Source organism: Aethalodelphis obliquidens, unplaced genomic scaffold (assembly GCF_003676395.1).
Source record: "Aethalodelphis obliquidens isolate GAN/ISIS:26980383/991018 unplaced genomic scaffold, ASM367639v1 scaffold69, whole genome shotgun sequence".
NCBI lineage: Eukaryota > Metazoa > Chordata > Mammalia > Artiodactyla > Delphinidae > Aethalodelphis > Aethalodelphis obliquidens.
In genome coordinates, this window is record NW_020838013.1 from 2913821 (window position 1) to 2940922 (window position 27102).

Here is a 27102-nt window from a genome sequence, read left to right on the forward strand (position 1 = left end):
ACCCTCTGAATTTTAACCAGGGAAGTCCCTTGGGAGGCTTTAAAAGGAAGGGAGTCAGTGTTCATTCAGGAGACGTCAAAGCAGGGAAACATTATGGATAACTTTATTGTATTTTCAGTGACGTGACAAAGTTTCTTCAATGATGGATTTCCTTCCCCAAATGCTGGTCTCCACACCAGACTGGAAGCCCCGATAGTGCTGTGTGCCCAGAACATAGTAGAACGTTTACATGGCAGCGTGCAGGAGCAAATTAAAGAACAAATGAACTCGTGAAGGTAAGGAAGGCAGGGGCATCTACACTTGAGAGAAGAAAGAAGGGGGAAGAAGACAGAGCAACACCAGACAGAGTGGGGAGGAGAGAGGTGAAGGAGCCGTGTCAGGGAAGCTGAGACAAGAGGAACCAACCAGAAGGGAGTGACCAGTGGAGGACAAGCGTGGGCGAGAAGACAGTCCATGCAGTGACCATGATGTCCAGGTGGGGTCAGGAGACCAGTGAAGCAGAACTGGTTCCTCCAAGGTTAGATTATCTACTCTCAAGCTTAACAACTCCAGACCAAAGGAAGCCCACATCACACTGCCTCCCCTGCGGTGTTAAGGGCCATGAGATGTTTCACCTGAGTTTGTTCAGAATCATATTGGGGGCCTTGCCTCTCATGTCCACCTGGGAGGAGCTGGAGTGGTGAAATCAGACCTGCATTCTCCCTTGACGCCCCCCGGCCTGCCTAGGGCCAACAAGAATTACTGTCACCTTTTCTAGAAGTCTCTTCTCTTTTGTTCCATCTCCACTGACTCACACAGCTGGGGATGGCTGGGAGGGATGGTAGGAGTTTCTCAGTAAGTGGTTTGGGAGCAGATGCTGGGCCCTGCTAGGAGAGAACCCACTGCCACATTCTATTTTTCCACTTCTCCTCCCTCTAGGTTCCTGGGTCTGTGCCAGCATGTCCTGCAGAGAAGCAAGACCTGGGGCCCAGAAGCACTTACAGAAGTGCTACCGCTGGACAAAGAACTTCTTTTCTGAAAGACGTTGACATCTCTTTCAAATATATTCATGTGTATTTCCTCCAAGGATATTCTCCTGTATGACCGCACTGTAACCACCACAGTCAGAAAGTTAGTGTTGCTATATGACTACCATTTCACCCTCAGACCTCATTCAAGTTTCCCTAGTCCTCCCCAACAATGTCCTATAAAGCAAGAGGATCAGGTTCAGAATCGCAAATGGCATTTAGCTGTTGCTTCTCTTTCAGGAGTAGGTCCTTTGCTCTTTGACTTTCATGACTCCAGCAGTTACACAGGGTTTTATAATTGGAAGAACTAATAAGACTCCACAAAGCACACTTATTTAAGGCTTTCATAAGACCAAGGACAGGGGCTTCCCTGATGGTCCAGTGGTTAAGACTCTGCTCTTCCAGTGTAGGGGGCTCGGGTTCAATCCCTGGTTGGGGAGCTAGGATCCCACATGCCATGCAGTGCAGCCAAAAAAAAAAAAAAAGAGGATACAATACAGCAGGAGGAAGAAAATACAGGCGAACATCAGGAAGGGCCAGGGCACCCAGGCGCACCTCCCAGGGTCCTTGCAGCCCCCAGGGTGGCATTCATCCCTGCATCACAAGCCATTGGATGGATGTGAGCTATCTCGATCTCAGGGAGGCCAAGTACAAGTTTGCTGAGGGGTCTTTTCTATCCCACTGGTCACAGCCCAAATCAGGCTGTGTAACCTGGTAAACCAGGCGCAGACCATGAACCTACAATTTTCAATAAACAATGCAGACAAGCTGGTGGAAGCTGCTCCAAGAGGAGGTTCAGACCTGACCAGCACATGATAAATTACTGGCTGGTACACGGGTTTCTTCAGTGACCGGTCCAGGGTTCTTCTTGACAGTCCTTGTCCAAGCAAACATGAGATGGAAACAACTGGACTTGTTTTAGTTTGTGGGGAAACGGTGACATTGGGGAAGGGGAGGCGAGAGACAGCCTCTCTCACAAGATAGTCAAGTGGAGTTTCAGACTTCTGGACAATAAGAATTCAGAACTCCTCAGCCCATCTCATTTTTCTCAATTTCTTTTTTTTTTTTTTTTGCGGTACGCGGGCCTCTCACTGTTGTGGCCTCTCCCGTTGCGGAGCACAGGCTCCGGACGCGCAGGCTCAGCGGCCATGGCTCACGGGCCCAGCCGCTCCATGGCATGTGGGATCCTCCCAGACCGGGGCACGAACCCGTGTCCCCTGCATCGGCAGGCGGGCTCTCAACCACTGCGCCACCAGGGAAGCCCTCAATTTCTAATCTCATCAAATAATTATGAGTGCTGGTCATAGGCTCGGGATGTTAAAGATTAAGATGAAAAGAAAATGCCTGTTTCTAGGGTTCAAGTTACTCATCCCCAAGATCTTTCATTAATCACGAGACCAGATACTGTTTGCAGAATGGTCTGAATGTCTGGTGTAGTCTGGGGTCAGCCCCGGTGACCCAGTTGGGTTTATGCCCGAGTTTGTTGGAGCAGCGTAGCAAAGGAGCACCTGACTAACCCCGTTCAAAAAAAATCCTTTTATGTAAGAATAGAACATTCACAAAGGAGACAATACCAATAGGAAGTAAACAGAGGAAAAGATTCCACATCAGTCATAATCAGAGAAATGCAGTTAAAACCAGGAGATGCCCTGTTTCAAATATTTAAGGAAACATTTTCAAACATAGTAATGTCAATGCATAGTCAATGCAGGAGATGTACGGGTAGCAAGGAGGAAACTCCTGCAACCTTTCTGGAAGTTTCTTTGGCATTCTAGATCATGAGTTGGAAAAATTTTCACATTCTTCTAAGCAGCAATGACATTTCCCAGACTCTGCCCTAAAAAAATAAGCTGAAATACGGACAAAGTTTATTTACAAGGATATTCATCATCCTGCTTAATGTACCAGAAAAAAATGTGAACTCTCCAAATATCGAACAATTTCAATAAATTATGATACATTGTGCGTTAGTTAAAGCCATGTTGATGAAGAGTTTTTAATGGCAAGGGGAATGTTTACAATATGCTGTTAAACAGTGTATTATAATTACTTATGATATTTTCCTAATTATGTCAAGAAATAGAGACTCGGTAGAGAGAAAACAATATGTTAAAATGGTGACAGTGGTTGACTCAAAGTATAGGTGATATTTTATTTTTTTCCTGGCTGCTTTATATTTAAAATTTTTTTCTCCAAATTATCTACATTGAGCAGGTTTTCTCTGGTAATCGAGGGAATGAGGCACACAATGAAAAAAATTATAGGGATTCAAGTAGGCCGTTTCTCAGACGCAGGGCAGCCGTCTTGAGGCTTGGAGTGAGGGAAGGATCTGTGCTATGCGGAAGTTCCCCGAAGACCCAGAAGGCAGCCAAGGCTCCAATCAGTGACCTCCCATGGAGCTCCTCCCACTGGTAGGGGGCGTGGAGAGGTGAGGGGCAGAGGGATAGGTTTTCAGCCTTTCAGCAGAGGTCTGGTTCTCCACCAAGGACAAAGACCAGGTCAGCTGGGGCTACAGTGGTAGGAAGGAATAACCTGTTTTGTAGCCCACAGGCTCTCCTGTGTGCATGTCTGACCCTAGACCAAGTTGCGCATCACTGATGCCAAGAAGTCATTCTAAAAAGTCCTCATGGCAACAGTCCCTGTTTCCAGCATTGTGCAAAAGAACTGGGATCAGCACATCCCCCTCCCTAATCTCATGGTAATGTGTTGGCTGCCCAAAGGAAAGAAATAGGGGCAAAATAGAATTCAAAAATTATTTTGTGAATGATTCTTGCTTTACAGATTTGTAGAAAGATAGCTACTAGCTGACATTTTTGAGCTGCTGGATGAGTTTAATACTGAAAAATGCAAAGGTCAAATGAAAGTAAGCTACAGCATGTTCTGACAAAGTATGTAGAACAGAATTCGGACATAAAGAATTGTTCACTCGGGTTGTGTAGTTGTTAAAAACTGAACTCTAAAGAATTATCAAGACTAGAAAAGCAGGGACTTCCCTGGTTGCTCAGTGGTTAAGGCTCCACTCTCCCAATGCAGGGGACCCGGGTTCGATCCCTGGTCAGGGAACTAGATCCCACATGCGATGCCGCAACTAAGAGTTCACATGCCACAACTAAGGAGCCCATGTGCTGTAACTAAGGAGCCAGTGAGCCACAATTAAGGAGGCTGCCTGCTGCAACTAAGACCTGGTACAACCAAATAAAAATAAATAAATATTTTTTAAAAAAGACTAGAAAAGCAGTATCTGGGTCTGCTTGAGGAAAACCTACACTATTGTTTTGAAATATTGATGTGAAAAAATTTGATCAAAGTAAAAACCCATTAACAATATCCTAAGAAATCTCAACATTGCACTTCTTTTTTTTTTTTTTTTTTTTGCAGTTCGTGGGCCTCTCACTGCTGTGGCCTCTCCCGCCCGCTGCGGAGCACAGGCTTCGGACGCGCAGGCTCAGCGGCCATGGCTCACGGGCCCAGCCACTCTGCGGCATGTGGGATCTTCCCGGACCGGACCACGAACCCGCGTCCCCTGCATTGGCAGGCGGACTCTCAACCACTGCTCCACCAGGGAAGCCCAACATTGCAGTTCTTAATGACAGAAGATGCAGAACTATTGGATTTAAAAGATAATCTCACCATTGAAAACAATTTAAACTGATAGAATTATCTACATTCTGATTAATGGCAAATTAATGATTATCAATTAATGGATAAGAATATCCATCAAGGAAAAAAAGTGATAATCTTCTGTTACTTGCTACTAGCTACCTGTACAAATGCAATTTTGCATTGATGGTGACTATCAAGAATTTGAAGAATTCTTGAATTCAAAAGAATCATCATGAAAAACAAGAACTGCACACAGCCATCTTGAGCATAAAACCTGATATAAAAAGTTATGTTCTGAAGCAAACCCAACCTTCCTATTAAAATATTTTAAAAGATTTTAGAGACAAGTATAATACAAATTCAAATGTCTTTCCTAATACATTGCATCATTTTTTATTATTTTAGTAAAAAAGTAAATACTAAGACAATGTAATGTTTTCTCTGTGCTCCATGGAAATAGCCCAAATCTCCCTCAATCCCTCAACTTCCCCCAGTGGGATGAACAAATATATTTTCTACTAATTCCATAAAAAGAAAAAGTTGGGGATGCACTGGAACAAACACAGAGGTATAGGGATAGTCTGTCCCTCCCTCTTCTTTTAAATGATTTTTACCACTTTTTAAAAAATTTTATTTATTTTTTATTTTTATTTTTGGCTGCGTTGGGTCTTCGTTGCTGTGTGCGGACTTTCTCTGGTTGCAGTGAGCAGATGTACTCTTCGTTGCGGTGTGTGGGCTTCTCATTGCAGTGGCTTCTCTTGTTGTGGAGCACGGGCTTCAGTAGTTATGGCACGCGGGCTCAGTAGTTATGGCACGCGAGCTCTAGAGCACAAGGCTCAGTAGTTGTGGTGCACGGGCTTGGTTGCTCCATAGCATGTGGGATCTTCCCAGGCCAGGGCTCGAACCCGTGTCCCCTGCATTGGCAGGCGGGTTCTTAACCACTGTGCCACCAGGGAAGCCCTTACCACTGTTTTTTGAAGTGACATGACATCATGGGAAGTCTCAAAAACAGAGTGAAATAATCGACCATGATCTCTACCCGACTCCACCCACCCCCATATTAGTTATCTATTGCTGCATAACAAATCATTCCAAAACTTGGTGACTTAAAAATAATAATAAATATTTATTATTTCCGATGGTTTCTGTGGTCAGGAATTCAAGAAGGACTCAGCTGGGTGGTTCTAACTCAGAAACTTTCATGAGGTTGCAGTCCTCTAAAGGCTTGACTGGCGTTGGAGGTTCCACTTCCAAGGTAGTTCACCCACATAGCTGGCAAGTTGGAGCTGGCTTTTGTCAGGAGGCCTCAGTTCCTCTCCACACAGGCCTCTCCACAGGGCTGCTGAAGTGTCCTTACAAAATGGCGACTGGCTTCCTCTAGAAGGAATGATTCAGAGTTCAAGGTAGAACCCAGAATGCATTTTATGACGTTCGCCTCAGAAAGCACACGCTTCTGCCACATTCTATTGATCACACGAGTTAGTCCTGAGTCACGTCAAAGGAATCTACATGTGGTCTTGGGTACCAGGAGTTGAAGATCTTTGGGAGACATTTTGGAGGCCAGCTGCCACACTCCCCTCAACACTCCGACTGTGGCTATGTCAGGGTATTTCCTTCCCAGACTTCACCTGACCTTAAAGCCTTCATAGAGTGATAATCATATTATTCAGACATTTTTATCTATACCCACCCCCAAATTCACATGTTGTAAAAACTCAAACATGAGAGGAAAATGTTTGAAAAAAAAAGGTGAAAATTTCTTCCCCACACTCTTTCCATTCCCCACTCTCTCTTCACAGTTAGAAGTAAATTCTTTCAGAATGTTTTTTCTTACACGATCTTGGGCAAGTCAATTGACTGCTCCGATTCTCAGTTTCCTCATCTGTAAACTGAGGGAAAATAAGGCCTACCCAACAAAGTTATCTTAAGGGTTAAATGACATTATATATGCAAATCACTGTACCTGATACCTATGAAGTGCTCACTTTATACCTCTCCTGGCTAAAAGTCACATGGCCAGTAAGTGAGAGTTGTAATTTGAACCCAGGTCTGTATTTCCATAAAACCATTATTTTCCCATTATTCCAGGTACCCATATGTCCCAGTGCTATCACTAAGTGTGTAAATTTGAGCAAGGCATTTAACCTCTCTAAGCTTAGCTTACTTCATCTGTAAAATGGGGACAATAACACCGTATGCAGGGAAACCAGTCTAGTGAGAAAGTAATTCAGCTCTGAGGGTGTACAACAGGGGTACACAGGTATGACCAGAGCAAGGGGTACTTATCTACTAAAATTCTTCCAGTCTTAAGCAACAGAAACTGACTCTGGCTAAACTGAGTCCCAGAGGAGGTTTTTCTGGACAGCTGTTGGGTGAATTCACGGGCTGGAAGAAAAGGCAAAAGGATCCGTGCAGCTCCAGGCCTGCGCAGCAGGAGTGCTCCAGCCTTTTCTCTAGGGACCTATGGTAGATGGTGCAGCTCCGAGCATCTTCTGCCACTGATTCTTCACTTAACATTTTCAAATCCCTGGAAGGAATTTGACTTGCTTTGCTTGGTTCCATTGCATTCAAACTCATGGATCAGAAAGCCTCAGCCATGGGACTTGGCTGGTGGTCCAGTGGTTAAGACTTCGTGCTCTTGCTGCAGCGGTTGTGGGCTCCATCCCTGATCGGGGAACTCGGGGAACTAAGATCTCACGTGCTGCGCTGCACAGCCCAAAAAAGGGGGTATGGCACGGTCACAGGAGAACTGCGGGCCTGACAGCCCCATCCCGCCCCAGCTTGCCTCTGATCCTGCCTTGCGCGTCACAAGGAATTTCCCGCGGGAAATGAATGAGAGACCTGAACCTTTAGAAGCTGCCATCACCTTGGTGGGGAATTCCGGGGAGATTCCCAGGAAGAGGAAATGACATAGGCAAAGCCAGAGAAGTAAGAGAGACTGTGAAGCATATTGGGAGATGCAAGATGGAACCCTGTGGCTGGATGACTGCAGAGCGAAGGTAACTAAACACCCCACTTCCAGGTGGGAAACTCATTCCTTAGAGTTCAAAAGAGGCTGACTCCATGGCCAGCCTGACCAATCAGAATATGCCATTTCCTCAGCACCAGGGATTGGTGCAGGGAGGCCATGTGACCCAAGGAGGGCCAATCAGATTCACTCTATGAAATCCCGACTGGGGTTGGGAGGAAGAGAATCCTCTGGGTCCTGACTCAAGAGGTCTTCAGGAAGAGACCAATGTCCTGGATGATCTGGAGGCAAACTGCCTGGTTCAAGTCTTACCAGCTCCTTTACTAACTGTGAGACCTTGGGGGAGCTAATTAGACTCTCTCTTCCGTGAAATGAGATTAATAAGCCTTGCCTACACCGTAATAGGACAGTTAAATGAGAAAATAGACACAGAACAGGTAGAGCAGTGCCAAGTGCACACAGAAAGCCAGTGTGAGAATGAAACCAACAGAGAAAAAAGCAAGCCAAGGGCATAAACTAGTATGAGTCACGTTTCTGTCATTTCCCATGCATAGGTCCTGACTAAAACACTGGAGCATCGACCGGGATTGAAAAAAAAGTGGCAAATGAGGGATGAGAGGGCAGATCATTTTTGCCGTGCTAAACAACCGGCTTTTTCTCCAGATGGCAGTGGCCAGTCAGAGAAGGATGTGAAGAAGAATATGAAGAAATATTAAGAAGGAAATAAACTAGGACTCTCCTGAACAAAAAGACCCCTGTTGACATTTTAAAAGCAGAAGTTGTACATGTACAAATTAGAAAGTATAAACGGCACAGAAAGGCACAAGATGAAAAGAAGATTTCCCCTGTCCATCTCTCTCCCCAGAGGTAAGTACCGTTCATAGTTCTTTATGATTTTTCAGTCAAGAGTTTTAAATAAGTGATGAGCGCAGATTTGCATTTTAGGAAAAACCTCTCTGGCAGCAGTGGGGAGGGACACATGTGTCAGGGTTAGAAGCAAAGGCAGCAAGAGAAGGGGATGAATCAATGGCTCACACTCCTCCGTCACCCACCTCTATCCTAGCTAATGCCTTCTCACCATTCAGGTCCCAGGTAGGTATCACTCCCTCCAGGAAGTACTCCACTCCCCCCACCCCTGGCCAGAAGCCCCCTCCAGATTAGGACACATGCTATTAGAATAGAACCACAGCACATTTCATCATCACATTTGTCCTTCTTGTTCAATGTCTTCCTTTTCTGTTAGATTGTAAACTCTGTGAGGGCAAGGACCATGACTGCCTTGTTCTCCCCAGAGCCAAGGGTGGTACTACACACAGAACAGTCACTCAATAAATATTTATTAAATGAATGATTCATGATTGTTTTGGGAAACCCTGATAATGCAGAAAAATCTAGAGAAGAAAATAGAAATCACCTGTGATCTCATGACCCACAGATGATGACTGTTAACATTTTGTACACATCCTTCCAGGCATCATTTGTATCCAGGTGTCATTAGAAGGACCCTGACAGCTGTGACAGAGCCAGGCAAAAGACAGGAAGGATGCTCAGAATCTCACTGGGTGTAATTTCTACACCTGTAAGGGTTGTGATCCTGCCAGGTGGGAAGAATGGGAAGGGAAGTTAGAATGAACACAAGCAGTGAATGGATTAGATGGACCAATTAATAGTAGACAGTATTGACATGTACAATAGAAACTTAAGTTTTATCATGTCTATAAATTAAGTTTGTTAGAGTTATAGAATTACTTAAGAACTTGTTAAGATCCTACTTGTTAGGCAATTAAGTGCTTACATTTATAAAATATTTAAACTGTAAATTTAATTAACTAAGTTAACAATTATATAAGTTATATAAGGCTTGTAAATTGAACCTAAAAGCTAAAGGGCATATCAAAATGAAAAACTTTTGTGCATCAAAGGACACTATCAACAGAGTAAAAAGACATCCTACAGGATGGGAGAAAGTATTTGCAAATCACATATCTGATAAGGGATTAAAGAGAACTCCTAAAACTCAACAACAACAAGAAACAAACAACCCAATTCAAAAACAGGCAAAGTGGACTTCCCTGGTGGCGCAGTGGTTAAGAATCCGCCTGCCAAAGCAGGGGACACAGGTTCGAGCCCTGGTCCAGGAGGATCCCGCATGCCACGGAGCAACTAAGCATGTGCACCACAACTACTGAGCCTGTGCTCTAGAGCCCAAGCGCCACAACTACTGAAGCCCGTGCACCTAGAGCCTGTGCTCTGCAACAAGAGAAGCCACCGCAATGAGAACCCCACGCACAGCAACAATGAGTAGACCCCGCTCAGCACAACTAGAGAAAGCCCATGCACAGCAACAAAGACCCAATGCAGCCAAAAATACAAATAAATAAATTTTTTAAAAAAACAGGCAAAGTACTTGAATAGACATTTCTCCAAGGATGTACAAATAGCTGATAAGCACATGGAAAGATGTTCAGCATCACTAAATGCTATGGACCGAATGTTTGTGTCCTCCCCAAAGTTCATATGTTGAAACCCTACCCCTCAATGTGATGTTATTTGAAGGTAGGGCCTCTGGGAGGTAATTAGATTAGTTCATGAAGGCAGGGCCCTTATGAAGGGATTAAAGCCCTAATAGAAAGAGGAAGGACCACAAGATTCATCTCTCTCTACCATGTGAGGATACAGTAAGAAGGCCATCACTTGCAAACCAGGAAGAAGATTCTCACCAGACACCAGTTCGGCACCTTGATCTTGAACTTCCCAGCCTTCAGAACTGTAAGAAATAAATGTTTGTTTTTTAAGCCACCCAATTTATGGTATTCTGTTATAGTAGACCGAACTGACTAAGGCACTAATCGTTAGGGAAATACAAGTCAAAACCACAATGAGATACCACTTCACACAAATAACAAGGGTTGTCAAGGATGTGAAGAAGTTTGAACCCTGTGCACTGCTGGTGGGAACGTAAAATGGTGCAGCCACCGTGGAAAACAGTATGGCAGTTCCTCAAAAAATTAAAAATAGAATTACCATATGAGCCAGCCATTTCACTTCTAGGTATACACCCAAAAGAATTAAAAGCAGGGATAAGAAGATGTATGTGTACATCAAGTGTCATAGCAGCATTATTCACAATAGCTAAAGCATGGAAGCAACCCAAGTGTCCATCAATGGATGAAGAGATAAACAAAACGTGGTACGTACATACAATGGAATATTATTTCGTCTTAAAAAGGAAAGAAATTCTGACACACGCTACAACATGAATGAATCTTTAGGACATTATGTTAAATGAAATAAGCCAGTTGCAAAAGGACAAATATTGTATGATTCTACCTATAGGAAGTACATAGACTAGTCAGACTCACAGAGACGGAAAGTAGAGTGGTGGTTGCCAGGGGCTGGAGGGGAGGGAGGAATGGGCAGTCATTGCTTAATGGGTACAGAGTTTCAGTTTTGCAAGATGAAAACAGTTCTATGGATGGATGGTTATGTTGGTGGTACAACAATATGAATGTACTTAGGCCACTGAATTGTACACTTAAAAATGTTTAAAGTGGTCAATTTTATGTTATGCATATTTTATCACAATTTTAAAAGTAAATAATGAAAAATAAAACAGGGAAGTTCCCTGGCGGTCCCGTGGTTAGGACTCGGCACTTTCATGGCTGGGGCCTGGGTTCATTCCCTGGTTGGGGAACTAAGATCCCACAAGCCGCCAAAAAAAAACCCCAAAACAAACAACAAAACAAAACAAAAAAGCTAAAGGACAAACTAATTTTTTTAATTGGTAGCTTTATGTGGTGGTTTCTAATAACAGCTTTATTGATGTATAACTCACCTATCATAAAGTTTACTTTTTTAAGGTTCATAATTCTGTGGTTTTTAGTGTATTCACAGAGTCGTGCAACCATCACCACTGTCTAATTTTATGATATTTTCATCACCTCCAAAAAGAGACTCAGTACCCGTTAGGAGTCATTCCCCATTTCTCCCTTCTCCTAATACCTGGCAATCAATTATCTACTTTCTGTCTCTATAGATTTGCCTATTTTGAATATTTCATATAGATGGAATCATATAAAATCTGGTCTATCATGTCTGGTTTCTTTCACTTTGTATAATGCTTTCAAGGGTTATCCTCGTTGTAGCATGTATTGGTGTGTCATCCTTTTTTATGCCCAAATAATAGTCCTTTGCGTGGCTAAACCACACTTTGTTCAGCCATTCATCAGTTAACGGTCATTTGAGTTGTCTCTACTTTGAGGATGTTGTGAATAGTGGCTCCGAACATTCGTGTACAAGTATTTGTTCGAACACCTGTTTTCAATTCTTTTGGTTATATACCCAGGGGAGGAATTCCTGGGTCATCAGGTAACTCTGAGCAACTGCACAGTGGCTGCAACGTTTTCCATTCCCACCAGCAAAGCAATGTATGAGAGTTCCAGTTTCTTCACATCCTTGCCAATACCTGTTATTTTCCATTTTTTAAATTATGGTCATCCTAGTGGGTGTAAAGTGGTATCTCATTGCAGTTTTGATTTGCACGTCCTTAATGACTAATCTGTTGAGCATCTGTTGCAAGCCTTTGACTAATTCTGATTAATTTTCAGAGTTCTGGAAAAGTTGACTTTAACATCTTTTGCCAGTGTTCACATGGTTTTATGCAGGAGAAGATTTTGCAGATCCTTACTCCGCCGTAAGGCCCACTGTCCCTGCTGACTCTTGGTGGATGACATTGATGACATTACCCTCATCATCATGACGCAAGGTGGTTTCTGTTATACAACAGAGTCTAACAGCACAGTGGGAAAGGGACTGAGTCAATTTTAGATCCCATCAGCTCATAGATTCTATAACTTTTACATCTTAGTTCATGTTCCATATCCTGTCTCCTTGTCAATACAAGCTTCTGGAAGCAGGGACTGTGGGTTGCTTTGCAGCCTTCCCTCTGGTTCCCAGCACTGTTCTTTGCCTGCTTAAAACATTTAATATAACCAGTTTGGGACATTATTTGGGTCTTTACAAATATTTTAAAGTTGTCTGGGGTTACGATGTTCTGAATCTAGACTCCAGATTTAGTCTGCATTGTCCAGTGTGATTGCTATAGGGTCCCTGTGGCTACTTAGATTGAAATTAATTAAAATGAAATAAAATTTAAAACGTAGTTCCTTGGTTTCACTAGCCACATTCCAAGTGCACAGTAGCTACATGTGGCTAGTGGCTACTGTATCAAGCGGCACAGAGCTAGAAATTTCCACCATGACCTTGCTCTAGATACTTCCTCTCCAGCTGTCTCAGAGCACAGGATCATCACTGTTGGGAAGTTGAAGGGGCACTGGGCATAGATTCTCCTTCATTTGCAAGGAGGCAGCTCTTTTAATGAGTCCTGATTAGTTTTTTAAAAATTTATTTATTTTATTTTATTTTAATTTTTGGTTGTGTTGGGTCTTTGTTGCTGCGCGCAAGCTTTCTCTAGTTTCGGGGAGCGGGGGCTACTCTTCATTGCGGTGCGTGGGCTTCTCATTGCAGTGGCTTCTCTTGTTGTGGAGCACGGGCTCTAGGCATGCAGGCTTCAGTAGCTGTGGCTCGTGGGCTCTAGAGCGCAGGCTCAGTAGTTGTGGTGCACGGGCTTAGTTGCTCCAAGGTATATGGGATTGTCCCAGACCAGGGATCGAACCCCTGTCCCCTGAATTGGCAGGCAGACACTGCGCCACCAGGGAAGTCCCCTGATTACTTTTAATGATAAGGTAATGGATAAAGGATATGATTTTCCTGGGTGATTTCCAACTACTAGACAAAGTTTCCAGAGAGGATGACTGTGCAAAATACAAAAAAACAAAACAAAACCAACCTTAAATAATGCTACCATTGTTATCTCTTCAGGGCAGCCTTTCATCAGCTCCCGGCATCAGGACCACTTCTCTCTTTATCAAGCACTCACCCAAGGTCAGTCGTCATATAATCCTAGCCACAACCCAGCCTTACCTGGAGAGAGAACCCAGCCAGGTCTCCTGGTTCCCCAGCCGGGGCTGCTCCCAGAGCACCCCTCCCCTCTCACAGACCAGCCTCCCATCTCCGAAAGACTTAGTGAGGATTATAAAATAGACCCATCAAGCCGGGATGAAGCAGCTGAGACGCCCAAGTCAGGAGAAGGGCAGCCAGCCCACGTGGTCCTGGCCCAGTGCTGGCTTCAAGCAAAGGAAGGCTCTGGCATTAGCGAGAATGACTGTGAACACAGCTGACTTCATGGGTGTGCAACCTTGCAGTTGCTCGGGACCCCACGCCCAGAAGGGTCCCACATTTGAGTTAATGCTCTGCTGCCGCCATCTTGAAATTCTCAATCATTTCTGAACGAGGAGCCCTGAATTTTCACTTTGCACTGAGCCTTGCAAATTATGTGGCTGGTCCTGACCTTTTCCATGGAAGGCGTTAATCTTCGAGCAAGAGACAGGCCAGGCAGGGAGATGGGGGGAGTGAAGAGCTGGGCAGCAGCCATGGAGAGCCAAGCAGGGGTCAGTGAGCTGCAGAGCCACCTCAGGGGCAACTGGGGTCCAGGCATTTAAGGGGTAAATGCTTGCTTGTTGCAGAAACATAACTATTCAGAGAAATTCTTTTTCTTTTCTTCTTTTTTTTTTGGCCACATGCGCGGCTCGTGGAATCTTAGTTCCCCGACCGGGGATCGAACCCGCGTCTTCTGCAGTGGAAGCACAGAGTCCTAACCACTGGACCACCAGGGAATTCCTCTTCAGAGAAGTTGTAATGACACATAACAAAGGTTTCCATGTTGTAACTTTGTTTTACCGTGATGTTGACAGTTTATTCTCTTCCCAAACTTTTGCCTGGTTTCATGTTCAGGTAAAAGCTAAGAAGTGTTTGAAAGGAAATTCAGCCGACAAACTTGTAAAGATAATTTTTCATTCAATATGCCAAACAAGACACTACTATTTAACAGCAAGCCATACTACATGCAATACATTTTTGATGGTTTAAAAAGCAACAAAGTGACTTTAGAACATAAAGGAATACTTAAATATTACTTACAGAAGAAGAAAGAGCTAAATGTCCTCTTGTATCTGAAAAAGACTCAAAATGTTCTAGATTTTTTTTTCTTTTGGCCCGATTAGGAAAGAAGAAATAACTAATAAACTATGTAAATACATTAGTTAAAAGAAAACAAGATAAAGAAACAGGAAATAAATCTACTATACTTCAATTTAAAAAAATATATAAAACTTTTCTTTTATGCCCACACACAAAAAAGGAAGAGACGGGAAGGAACAGAATGTCAGAGTCAGCCTGCTAATTTTGATGAGGAAGCTCATTGTAACTACTAACACAAACCGAAAATCTGCTGTTTACTAAAGTAGGAGGATGTATAACAACTGTAGCTTTAATTCCATATAAATGGAGCTAAAAATGCACTACAGCTTGTGGTCACTTGCTAGCTACATGCACGCAGGTATTTCGGTATTTGTTTTGCTTTGTTCATTAATAAAAAATCAGCTAATTCTAAAAAACAAAACAAAACAGGAAAAAAAACTTGCCTTCTTGATAGCTCCATCTTCCCAGCTTGTCTTCCTGAAAGCTTATACTGTGCCCACAACCAGCCAGAAGAACATCTGGACTCATTAAACTTGCCCACCCCTCCAGCCCAAGAAGCTGAAGTGCTTGGGACAACAGGTCTCCTCTGGCTGGACCTCGGGGTGAAACACCTTAGAAGGGGAACAGCATTCCTCCTCAGCTGCTGTCCCCACCCACTCGCCAGCCTTGAGGGAGAGGGGCCGGGGAGGAACAGCTCTTCTTTGATAAATGGGGGAGGGGGGCGGGGGGGAGGCCAGAGGACCACAGGGGACAAAGGAGTCGCCTCGGGTTTCCCTTCAGTGAGTGCTTCCTAAAGGGAGAAGCACAGGTCGTCTTGTGCGCGCACATGATCCTTGGAGACACAACTCATCTCCCACAATGTCACCTGTAAGGACAAGATAAACAGCCACACCTGGGGCCCAGCTCAGGCCAACCCGGGTTCTAGTTCACGTCACGTCCTAAGGAAGAACGTCTAGATGCTAAGGATCGTGCACCTCAAGAGCAGGGCTGGGACAGTGCGGGGAAGAAAGATTGACGGCATTTCCATATTTTCCCTTTTATACACAACACTCCCCAAATAAACAAGTTGCCTTTTCTTCCTAAATTCTTACAGTACAGAGCGCTTGATTCAATTAAAACATGTGAGGGTATAGGGCTTCCCTGGTGGCGCAGTGGTTGAGAGTCCGCCTGCCGATGCAGGGGACACGGGTTTGTGCCCCGGTCCGGGAGGATCCCACATGCCGCGGAGCGGCTAAGCCCGTGAGCCATGGCCGCTGGGCCTGCGCGTCCGGAGCCTGTGCTCCGCAACGGGAGAGGCCACAACAGTGAGAGGCCCGCGTACTGCAAAAAAAAAATATATATATATGTGAGGGGACTTCCCTGGTGGTCCAGAGGTTAAGACTCTGTGCTCCCAATGCAGGGGGCCCGGGTTCGATCCCTGGTCAGGGAACTAGATCCCGCATGCTGTAACTGAAGATCCCGCACACGTGGCAACGAAGATCCCGCATGCCACACTGAAGACCTGGGGCAGCCAAATAAATACACTAATTCATTAAAAAAAATTAAAAAGTAAAACATGTGAGTGGACTGACCACAACTGACCATAAATGCAGGGCCACCTAGTCCATACACCACACCTGAGTGAACTTGGAAAAGGTACCCCCCTCCAGGAAGATGCAGCATCCTGGGCACTCAGCTTGGTGGGTGAATGGTGCCCACCCCACCCCCAGGGAGATACAGCTTCACAGTAGGATGCACAGCTTGGCCAGTAAAACATAGGCTCAATTTCGGCAGCCTGTCCTCACCCATCTGGTCAGGCCTCCTTGCTCAGTGAATAGCCTGCACAACTGCACTCAGAGGTTCTGCTTAATCACTAAACATTAAGCTGTTCTACAATAGGAGGAAAGCAGTTTGCCTGGCCCAGTTCCTATCGTGTACAGTTTACTGATAATCCTTAAAGCCTCACAACAATAGCTACTTTCTTTTTTTTTTAAAGAGGAGGCTGTTAACTCAAGAGAGTCTCAGGAAATTGTCTGGTTATGTAAAAGAAAGTGAACCAAATGAGACAAAACTCAGAAAGATATTTGGGCAAAGGTGCAACAGAGGGATAGATGACTTGGTCTCTAGAGTGAGCTGGAGGTGAGTTCAGATTATGGCTACATGACCTCGATAAGTCATTTAGCCTCAGTTTCGCCATCTGGAAAATGGAGATAATAACGTGCACCTCATCGGGCTATTCTGAAGATTAAAGGAGGTAACATTCATTTATTCATTCATTCATTCATTCAACTGATACTTACTAGCACTTGTTACATGCCAGGCACTGAAACACAACTGTGAATATATATATATATATAGGGCCCCTACCATCTAGAATGGGGTCAAAAATAGTATAAAGTTTCCATTAAGATGAGTTATGAGAGAGTATGATGAAGGGTAATTGGCCTGGTCAGGTGGGTCAAGGAGAGTTTCTTGTTGGTCTGTGATCTAGAGAAAGAGTGGGAGCTACCAGGCAATGAGAGACCCAAGTAGAGGGAAGGGCATGTGCAAGGGTCCTGTGGCAGGAGGAAGCTTGGCTCATTCATGGAAGCTAGACCACTGGGGCTGGAGCACAAGAATCAAGGGGAAGAGTAATATCAGAGGCGGCTGGAGGGAGGTAGCTGGGGTCAGACTGGGCAGAGGCTTCAGGCCTCAATGAGGATGTGGTTCTTCATCCTATAAGCAATGGGAAATGAAAGATTGGTCTTAACGTTAGATGGGGCAAGAGGCAAGAGGTGGCCGGTGTGACAGGATTACATTGCTCTTTGAAAAGATTGCTCTGGCTGCGGAGTAGAAAATAGATTGGAAGGGAGCCAGAGTGGTGTGGGGACCAATTGGTAGGTCACTCCAGCCATCCCGGTGAGATAGGATGGTAGCCTGGACTAGCATGGTGGTGATGGAAAGAGGAAGGCGGTTTCATTGGGAAGAGAAGAGTGAAATAAGCATATCTTGGAAATACTGCAGGTTCAGGTTCAAACCACCCCAATGAAGTGAATATTACAATAAGGCGAATCACATGAATTTTTTTGGTTTTCCAGTGCATATAAAAATTTTGTTTATACTGTAGTCTATTAAATGTGCAATAGCATATGTCTAAAAAAGGTACATACCTTAATTCTAAAATATTTTATTGCTAAGAAAATGCTATCATCTGAGCTTTCAGCAAGTCGTAACATCAAAGGTCACTGATCACAGATCCCCATAAAAAATATGACTGGGGCTTCCCTGGTGGTGCAGCGGTTAGGAATCCACCTGCCAGTGCAGGGGACACGGGTTTGATCCCTGGTCCGGAAGATCCCACATGCCGCGGAGCAACTAAGCCCATGTGCCACAACTACTGAAGCCCGCACGCCTAGAGCCCGTGCTCCACAACAAGAGAAGCCACTGCATTGAGAAGCCCGCGCACCACAACTAAGAGTAGCCCCCGCTCACTGCGACTAGAAAAAGCTCGTGCACAGCAATGAAGACCCAACGCAGCCAAAAATAATTTCTTTAAAAAAATGACAATAATGAAAAAGTTTGAAATATTATGAGAATTAAAATGTGACACGGAGACATAAAGTGACCAAATGCCATGAAAGAAATAGTGCCGACAGACTTGCTTGTTGAAGGGTTGCCACAAACCTTCAATTTAAGTGGAGTAAAATGAGGTATGCCTACAAACAGAATAGGTGATGTGGCGGGAGGGGATGAGAGCTTTGTCGTGGGGACTCCTAGACTTCTGATGTGTGGGCCTAGGTGGACACTAGTGTCACTTGCTGGGACAGACAATGCTAGAAGAGGACCAGGTTATACGCGAAACCCTAATTTAGTTTTGGGAATACTGAATTTAAGATGCTTCCTCTCTAAAAGAGGCACCAAAAAAGCAGTTGTGCCTGTACCTCTGCCTCAGAGGAAATGTCTGGGCTAGAGATAAAAATCCATGTTGGGAGTTCCCTGGTGGCCTAGTGGTTAGGATTCCAGGCTTCCACTGCCGTGGCCCAGGTTCAATCCCTGGTTGGGGAACTGAGATCCCAGAAGATGTGCGGCACAGCCAAAAAAAAAAGAAAAATCCATGAGTCATCCGTGTAGAGGTGGCGCCTGGGGTAAGATTGCCTCAACACCACTTGGATCATTTGTAAACTTAAAAAATTATATACCTTCTTGTGTATGCTTGTTCTGTAATCAAATCACTGAATTAATATTTTAAACTTTTTATTCCTAAAGATTTTATACAATATAAGAATTCATCCAGCCAAGAAGGATATGAGTTCAAGGGAAGCTCCCACGCAGAGAAATCTCAGAAAACCTATGTTAGTTATCTATTGCCATGAAACAAATTCATCTAAAATTCAGCAGCTTAAAGCAACAAACATACTATCTCACAGTTTCTATGGGTCAGGAGCTGGGGGGAGCTGAGCTGGGTTCTTCTGCCTCAGGGTCCCTCATGAGGTTGCAGACAGAATGTTGGCTGGGGTGGCATCATCTGAAATCTGGACGGGGCTGGAGGATCTCCTTCCAAGGTGCTCATTCATGGCTGTGGGCAGGAGGCCTCAGTCTTTGCTGGGTACATCTATCCCTAGGACTGCTTGGGTGTCTTCATGACATGGCAGCTGGTTCCCCCGGAGCAAGTGAACGGAGAGAGGCTGGCTTTTATGTCCTCGTTCCAGATGTCACACACGGGCTCTTCCACCACATTCAGTCCACTAAAAACAAGTCACTAGGTCCAGGCCACACTCAAGGGGAGGGGGATGAGGCTTCACATTTTAAAGGGAGAAGTATCAACGAATTTGTGGACATATTTTAAACCTCTAAACTGAAATTACACCGTCAAATTCTTTGACTGACAAGAATCAACTCCTTCCTCTGGGTTTTTCCATGGCCTTCCACATTCAGAGGGAGTGGCTGTCGTACCCATATCCACTGATTTCCTTGGCTCTTCAGTAACCACTGGTAATCAAGCCCAGGGCTTTCATTTTGTCCTTCTGAGAACACAGAAGGTGAGTTGCGAGCTGGGAACTGACGCTGCTGCAGCCCTGACTGTCTACACTGGTTCTTCACAGCTCCTTCATGCTTCAGATTCTGGTCCTCAGCTTTGCATGAAACAACAAACATGCGTCACATGTTTTTTGGGATGGAAACAACATAAAACATGTATCACATCCTCAGAGATAATCAGGATCTGGAGAAGTGGTCCCCACTAAACTCACTTTTGAGAGACTACTTTATAAATACTTAGAATAATTCATACACCAGAACACCTCTGTCCTTGTGGCCTCCCAGGAATCTTTTAGGCCTTATGAATGCAGGTCCACCTAGGGCCATACGGAGCCACTCTGGGCATCTCCAAGAGGACCTGGTCAGCCACCAGGGATATTGCATCCAAACACCCAGCCTGCTGGGCTCTTCCTTCAGGAAACAGGACAAAGGAGTAGAGATGGATGCCCTTGGAGAAGCAACGATGTCCATGCCCAGCTTCCTCCAGCCACACCAAGGACCTCAAGACACAAGCTCAGCCTTGCCTGGTTCTGAACCAATCTGGACCAAGGCAAGCATGGGAATCCTGGTATCCAAGGTGCCAGCTTGGGCAACTTCTGGGCACCAGAGCTGCATGAGTTAGAGTACACAGAAAGCCACAGTAATAGTGGCCTTAAAATTGTATTATTATTATGATCACTATTTTGGCTACACCGGGAAGCTTGTGGGATCTTAGCTCCCCAACGAGGGATTGAACCCGGGCCCTTGGCAGCGAAAGCACTGAGTCCTAACCACTGGACCACCAGGGAATTCCCTAAAAAATTAATTTCTTCTGTAATAAGCTAGGCATAAGCCTCAGGGCTGGGAAGAATATGTCTCTACAGCATCAGACACCCAAGATTATTCTCTTTGTAGCTCTGTCGTCCCTTGAGCATTTTCTTTGTTCTCAGAGTCCCCATTCCAGATGGCTACCACCATGTCCCCATTCCAGCCACAGGGAAGGGAAAGAAGGGGAAGTGCCGGCATGCCCTTTCTTCCTCTTAAGGGCACAGCCCAGAGGATGCCCACTCACATGCTATGGGACAGAGCCTGGTCACACGACCACACCTGGCTGCAAGGGAGGCTGGGAGATGCAGTCCTGATTCCGGGGAGCAATGGGCCCAGCTAAAAAGCAGGAGTGTCTTGGCACAAGAAGAAAAATGTGGATATGGGGCAACTAGCTGTTCCCACCATCAGAGTTCTGTCTAATCCCCGCCACGTGCATAAGTAGGATAGTTTACATTTATCAAGGGCATTCCAGGCACCAAGCATTGTGCAAGGGTTTCACTTACATCATCCCACAATTTTCACAAAACTTACACTTACTGAGATTCAGGAATATCGGCAAATTTTTCCAGTCCACCCAATAGTGCAAGGCAAAGCCTGCATTTGGACCACCCAGCTAATATTCCACATCTGAACCACGATCTAGAACAGCACCAGTAGAAATATAACGCAAGTTACGTGTGTAATTTAAAGTTTTCTAGTGGCCACGTTAAAAAAAGTAAAAAGAAATTAATTTATAGGGACTTCCCTGGTGGTCCAGTGCTTAAGAATCCGCCTTCCAGTGCAGGGGACACAGGTTGGATGCCTGGTCGGGTAACTAAGATCCCACATGCCGCGGGCAACTAAGCCCATGCACTCGAGAGCCCGCGTGCCACAACTACTGAGCCCGCACGCTCCGGAGCCTACGTGCCATAACTAGAGAGAAGCCCACGTGCCACAACTAAGACCCAATGCAGCCAAACAAATAAATATTTTTTTAAATCTATTGTGACTTGTCAGAAAAATGAATAAATAGGCACATTATTTTTTAAAAAAACAAATTAATTTATAATATACATTATAGTAAAATATAACATTTTTAACCCAATATTTTGGGTTAAATATGTAATCAATATAAAGCATTATTAATGAGATATTTTACATTCTTTCGTTGGCCTCTAGCCAACACTCCAATGCCCAGATGCTTCCTTCACATGTGTCAACTCATTTCATTTTCACAGCCATCCTGGAGTCCACCTGGTTTTATACCCATTTGACAAACTGGGAAACTGAAGTGCAGATGAACTGAAGTTCATCCATCCAAGGTCACATAGGGCTCAAAGCCAACTTGAGTGGACAGAGTGGAAATCTGCACCCAGTCTACACTGGCATCTCTACTGGCTGCTGGACCCTAAGCAAGGCGTTCCAACCTCCACTTCTTTCCTTTGGTCAATAAGCACCTCCTGAGAGCATCTACCTGCCACACGTCAGGCACCAGAATATAAGAACAGACACGTGGGACTTCCCTGGTGGCGCAGTGGTTAAGAATCCGCCTGCCAGTGCAGGGGACACGGGTTTGAGCCCTGGTCTGGGAAGATCCCACATGCCGCAGAGCAACTAAGCCCGTGCACCACAACTAATGAGCCTGTGCTGTAGAGCCCATGAGCCACACCTACTGAGCCCGTGCACCACAACTACTGAGCCTGCACTCTAGAGCCCGTGAGCCACAACTACTGAAGCCTGCATGCCACAACTACTGAAGCCCGCGTGACTATAGCCCTGCTCCACAACAGAAGACACCGCAGTGAGAAGCCCGCTCACCACAATGAAGAGTAGTCCCCGCTCACTGCAACTAGAGAAAGCCTGCACACAGCAACGAAGACCCAACGCAGCCAAAAATTAATTAATTATTTTTTAAAAACATTAAAAAACAAGAACAGACATGTGATCTGCCCCAGGGAGCTTACAGTAAAATGAGCTGGAGAAATATGAATCCAAGAAGGACAAATGTGAAATTAAAGCTGTGATAAGGGTCATGAAGGAGAGACTCTGGAGGTCAAGGAAGAGGGCCTAAGAAAGAGGAGCTAGACCACAGCAGGGACTAAAGCTCTGTGGCAGATGGACCAGTGTGGCCTGAAGCAGGAGAGCAAAGGCTGGACCTTGGGGGTCCAAAGGTAAGAGGAACCCACTGAAAGGGTTCTACGCAGGATGCTTGAATTTCAAACAGATCGCAGTGGCCATAATAAGGAAACGATCTGGGTAGTAGAGGCTAGTCGCAGTAATGCACACCGGGTTGCCTTACGTACGAGTAAGGACTACACAGAAGAGGCACCCAGTAGGGCGAGTGCGCAGTAGACATCAGCTGCTGGTATGGCCCCGGCCCTCAGCCCTCCCCGATGTAACGCCCCTCCCCCTCCCACCATCTCCGCACCACGGGGCCAACGCAGCGCCTCAGACGTGGTAGTAAGTCAATAAACTGTAGTTAATTGGTTCAAGGTTCATAGCTTTGTTTTTTAAAATCTTGCCTCCCCCTCTCCAGAAAGCCTTAGTTTCCCATAGCAACAGCATGGGGAATCTGGGAAGGGTTTGAATAACAATCCTGCAGAAGCGCAGTCCCTGGGACTGTACCACACTACCGCCACCTGGTGGTAACATGTCCACACTGCAGAGCAGTGCCCTCCAAGCAATATTAGTGTCAAAAATAAATAAAAGATAACATTAATGAAGTGTACAAATAAAAATGGCTAAGATGGTAAATTTTCGTTTATGTTTTTTACCACAATAAAAATAAATAAAATAATAAAAGTATAAAATAAATGAAATTATTATATAGAGAATGGAATAAATTTTTTTTAAATAAAATAAATTAAAAGTGTAAAATAAGTCCTTTCTCACTTGACTTAGGATATAACATTGCTTAATCTTGGGATTATGTTGTAGTCTCAAAATTTGCTTCTCATTATTATAAATTACATTATTACATGACAGTTCAAAGTATTTCTGTCCTATCTCTACACTTCCCTCAAGCCCTTTAAAATTTCTATTTGGCAAACTTCGGGGGGGTGTATATAATTATATACTATTATACATGTATTATTAATTATGCTATATAGTATATAAAATGTTATATGCTGTATTTATATATACTGCTGTTCTTGGCTCAAAAGCCACCCTTTATTAAGTTTGCATTTTCCAAACATAGATTCTCAGCATTGTGTTCCATATGATTTCCACTTTGCGCCAGCTCTTGCTGGGGTACAGAATACATGTGACCTATCCACCCTGTGTGTGCCAACAGCAGTGTACAATTGGCCCTGACCTTAAGCCTTTCAATCATTTCTAGCAAATGTGAGGTCCATGAGGTCCCCATTTGCAATCAAAGTCCAGGATCCGAGACAGGAGATGGTTTGAAATCTCACCTCATTGTTCCCTGGTAGTTCCCTACAATAGTTTTGCTACACCTACTCACAGCTGCAATATAAAAGAACTGGTCCACAGTTTAGTCTGTTCCTTACCAGCAATGCAACCTCCAGCAAATTATCTAAACTCTCCAAGTTTGTAGAATCCCTATCAGTAAAATGGGACTAACAACGTCTTCCTTGCATGTGCTAAAAATGTGCTAGAAATCAAGTGATGAGGTATAGTAAAAGCATTATAAGCTGTAAAGCACTATGCAAGTATTGTATTCCTATGTTAAGATGGGATTCTCTCTGCTTTTTTGGTTTTGGGGGGGTTTGTTTGTTTGGGGCTGTAGTTAAAACATGAACTTGTGTTGGAGACCTGGGCTGGGCTGGATCTGCCTCAACCTTTAAGCTAGAACTCTCTCCAGACGTGTCACTTCCCTCTCTGAGTTTCCTTATTTGCATGTGGGATATAGAGGTAACAATACCAATAACTCAGGGATTGCATCATCATTACATGACACAGTGAAGGTCAAAGAGCTGCCCCAGAGCAGGTGTGCAGTACCTGGTAGCCAAGGGCTCTCTTAGAGCACAGGCTGGTCTGGAAGGCCCCCCAGAGAGTGGCTGTTTCCTGACTGGCCACACAGCCACGTGGGCCAGAAGCTGTGCCTCTCTCCACCATAGATAGCCTGGGTTTTATGCCCACAGACAGACTTTATATTGGGAGAACAGCACGTCACTGCATGAAACATTGTATTTTATTCCCTGACCAAACTGTTCCTTTGAGATGACAAGCCACTCGAAAAAATAACAATAAACCCTACCCACCTCAGCCCTTCAGGATATGAAGGGTTTTTTATGGCTTAACAAGAATTATATTATTTCCTTTAATGTGAGATACTATATAACGAGCACTTGTATTGGACTATATTGCTTACAAAACACAGCTACATGAACATTTTTAAAATAAAAGCTTTATTGAGATAATTCACCCGTTCAAAGGGTACCATTTGATGTTTTTTAGTATATTCACACTATTGTGCAACCATCACCACTATCAACTGCTAGTATATTTTCATCACCCCAAAAAGAAACCCTGTACTGATTAGCAATCACTCCCCATTCTCCCCTCCCCAGCTCCTGCAACCACAAATCTACTCTCTGTCTCCACCGGTGTCTATTCTGAATATTTCACATGAATGGAAATATACAATATGTGGCCTTTTGTTTCTGTCTTCTCTCATATAACATAATGCTTTCAAGTTTCAGCCACGTTACAGCATATATCAGTGACTTTATTCCCTTTATTTACTGAATAATATCCCATTGTATGGATATACCATATTTTATTTGTCCATTCATGTCGATGGACATTGGAGTTGTTTCCAGTCTTGGGCTATTATAAAGTGCTGCTATGAATATTTTTGTAGAAGCATTTTGTGTATACATATGCCTTCGATTCTCTTGGGTACACACCTAGGAGAGGAATTGCTGGATCATAGGGCAATTCTATATTTAACTACTTGAGGAACCACCAGACTGTTTGCTTCACCATTTTGTATTCCCACCAGCATGTTTGAGGGTTCCAATTTCTTCACAAATTCGACAACGTTAGCTGTTGTTCCTCTTTTTTTGTTATAGCCATTCTATTTTGAAGTAATGTGATTTGCATTTCTCTAATGATTAATGAGGTTAGGCATATTTTCATGTTTTATTGGCTATTTATATATCTTCTTTAGGAAAAAGTCTATTCAAGTCCTTTGCCCATTTCAAATTGGGCTGTTTGTCTTTTTGTTTTTTAGTTATGAGTTCTTTATGTATTCTGGAAAATGGACCCTTATCAGATACATGATTTGCAAATATTTCCCCCTATTCTGTGGATTATTTTTTCACTTTCTTGATAGTGTCCTTTGATGCACAAATTTTTTAATTAAAGTGAATATTTTATCATTTTAAAAGTGACATGCTATTATATCCATTAGTTAAAAGAGGAAATCATTCTCTTGTGGTATTGAGTACAATGCAGCAGCCGTTCCTAATAAACTCTAAGTAAAATAGAACTAGAAGAAAATAACTAAATTCTGATTGTGCATTCTTAACACAAACCAGTAGCAACCATCAAGCCAAATGAGGTCATCCTGAAAACCCTGCCCTCAGATACAGAAGAAGACAAGGTTGTCCACTGTGATTCAATAATGTTTTCAAGGTTTGGATTAGTGTAAAAGGTAAAGCAATTAAATTAACGCAAGAAATATCAGAAGAATAGTTGCATAAGTTTAGGTTGGGAAGATCTTATTAAGCAAAGTAGGAAACCTAAAAGTCATAAGGGAAAAGATAGACATAAAAGTTGTAAAACTTTGGATGAAGAAACATGGTTAAAAGATTGAGGAAGAAAACACAGGTAAGATGCTCTTTGACATAGGTCTTAGCAATATTTCTTTTGGATATGTCTCCTCAGACAAGGGAAACCAAAGCAAAAATAAACAAATGGAACGACATCAAACTAAAAAGTTTTTGAATGGTGAAGGAAACTATCAACAAAACAAAAAGGCTGCCTACTGAATGGGAGAAGAAATTTGCAAACGATATATCTGATGAGATGTTAATATACTATACAAAGAACTCATATAACTCGACATCAAAAAACAACCCAATTTTAAAAGTGGGAAGAAAACCCGAATAGACATTTTTCCAAAGACATACAGATGGCCAACAGACAGACACATGAAAAAATGTTCAACATCACTAATCATCAGAGAAATGCAAATCAAAACCACAATATCACCTCACACCTGTCAGAATGGCTATTATCAAAAAGACAACAGGGACTTCCCTGGTGGTGCAGCGGTTAAGAATCCACCTGCCAATGCAGGGGACACGGGTTGGATCCCTGGTCTGGGAAGATCCCACATGCCGCAGAACAACTAAGCCTGTGCACCACAACTACTGAACCTGTGCTCTAGAGCCCGCAAGCCACAACTACTGAGCCCACGTGCCACAACTACTGAAGCCCGTGAACCTAGAGCCCATGCTCCGCAACGAGAAGCCACTGCAATGAGAAGCCCGTGCACCACAATGAAGAGTAGCCCCGCTCTCCGCAACTAGAGAATGCCCATGTGCAGCAACAAAGACCCAATGCAGCCAAAAATGAATAAATAAAATAAATAAAATTTTTTTAAAAAGACAACAAATAAGCATTCGCGAGGATGTAGAAAAAGGGAACCCTTGTGCGCTGTTGGTGGGAATG

The 27102-nt window shown here is 44.0% G+C and overlaps 1 long non-coding RNA gene across 1 annotated transcript; it reads left to right on the forward strand.

The window, feature by feature from the left end:
- Positions 1–7820: 7820 nt before the first annotated feature.
- On the forward strand, positions 7821–15766 carry LOC113611429 (uncharacterized). Its single transcript, XR_003429462.1, has 3 exons — positions 7821–8445; positions 13459–13521; positions 14240–15766. It is a non-coding gene; the product is annotated as an uncharacterized LOC113611429 (long non-coding RNA).
- The last annotated feature ends 11336 nt before the right edge of the window (positions 15767–27102 follow it).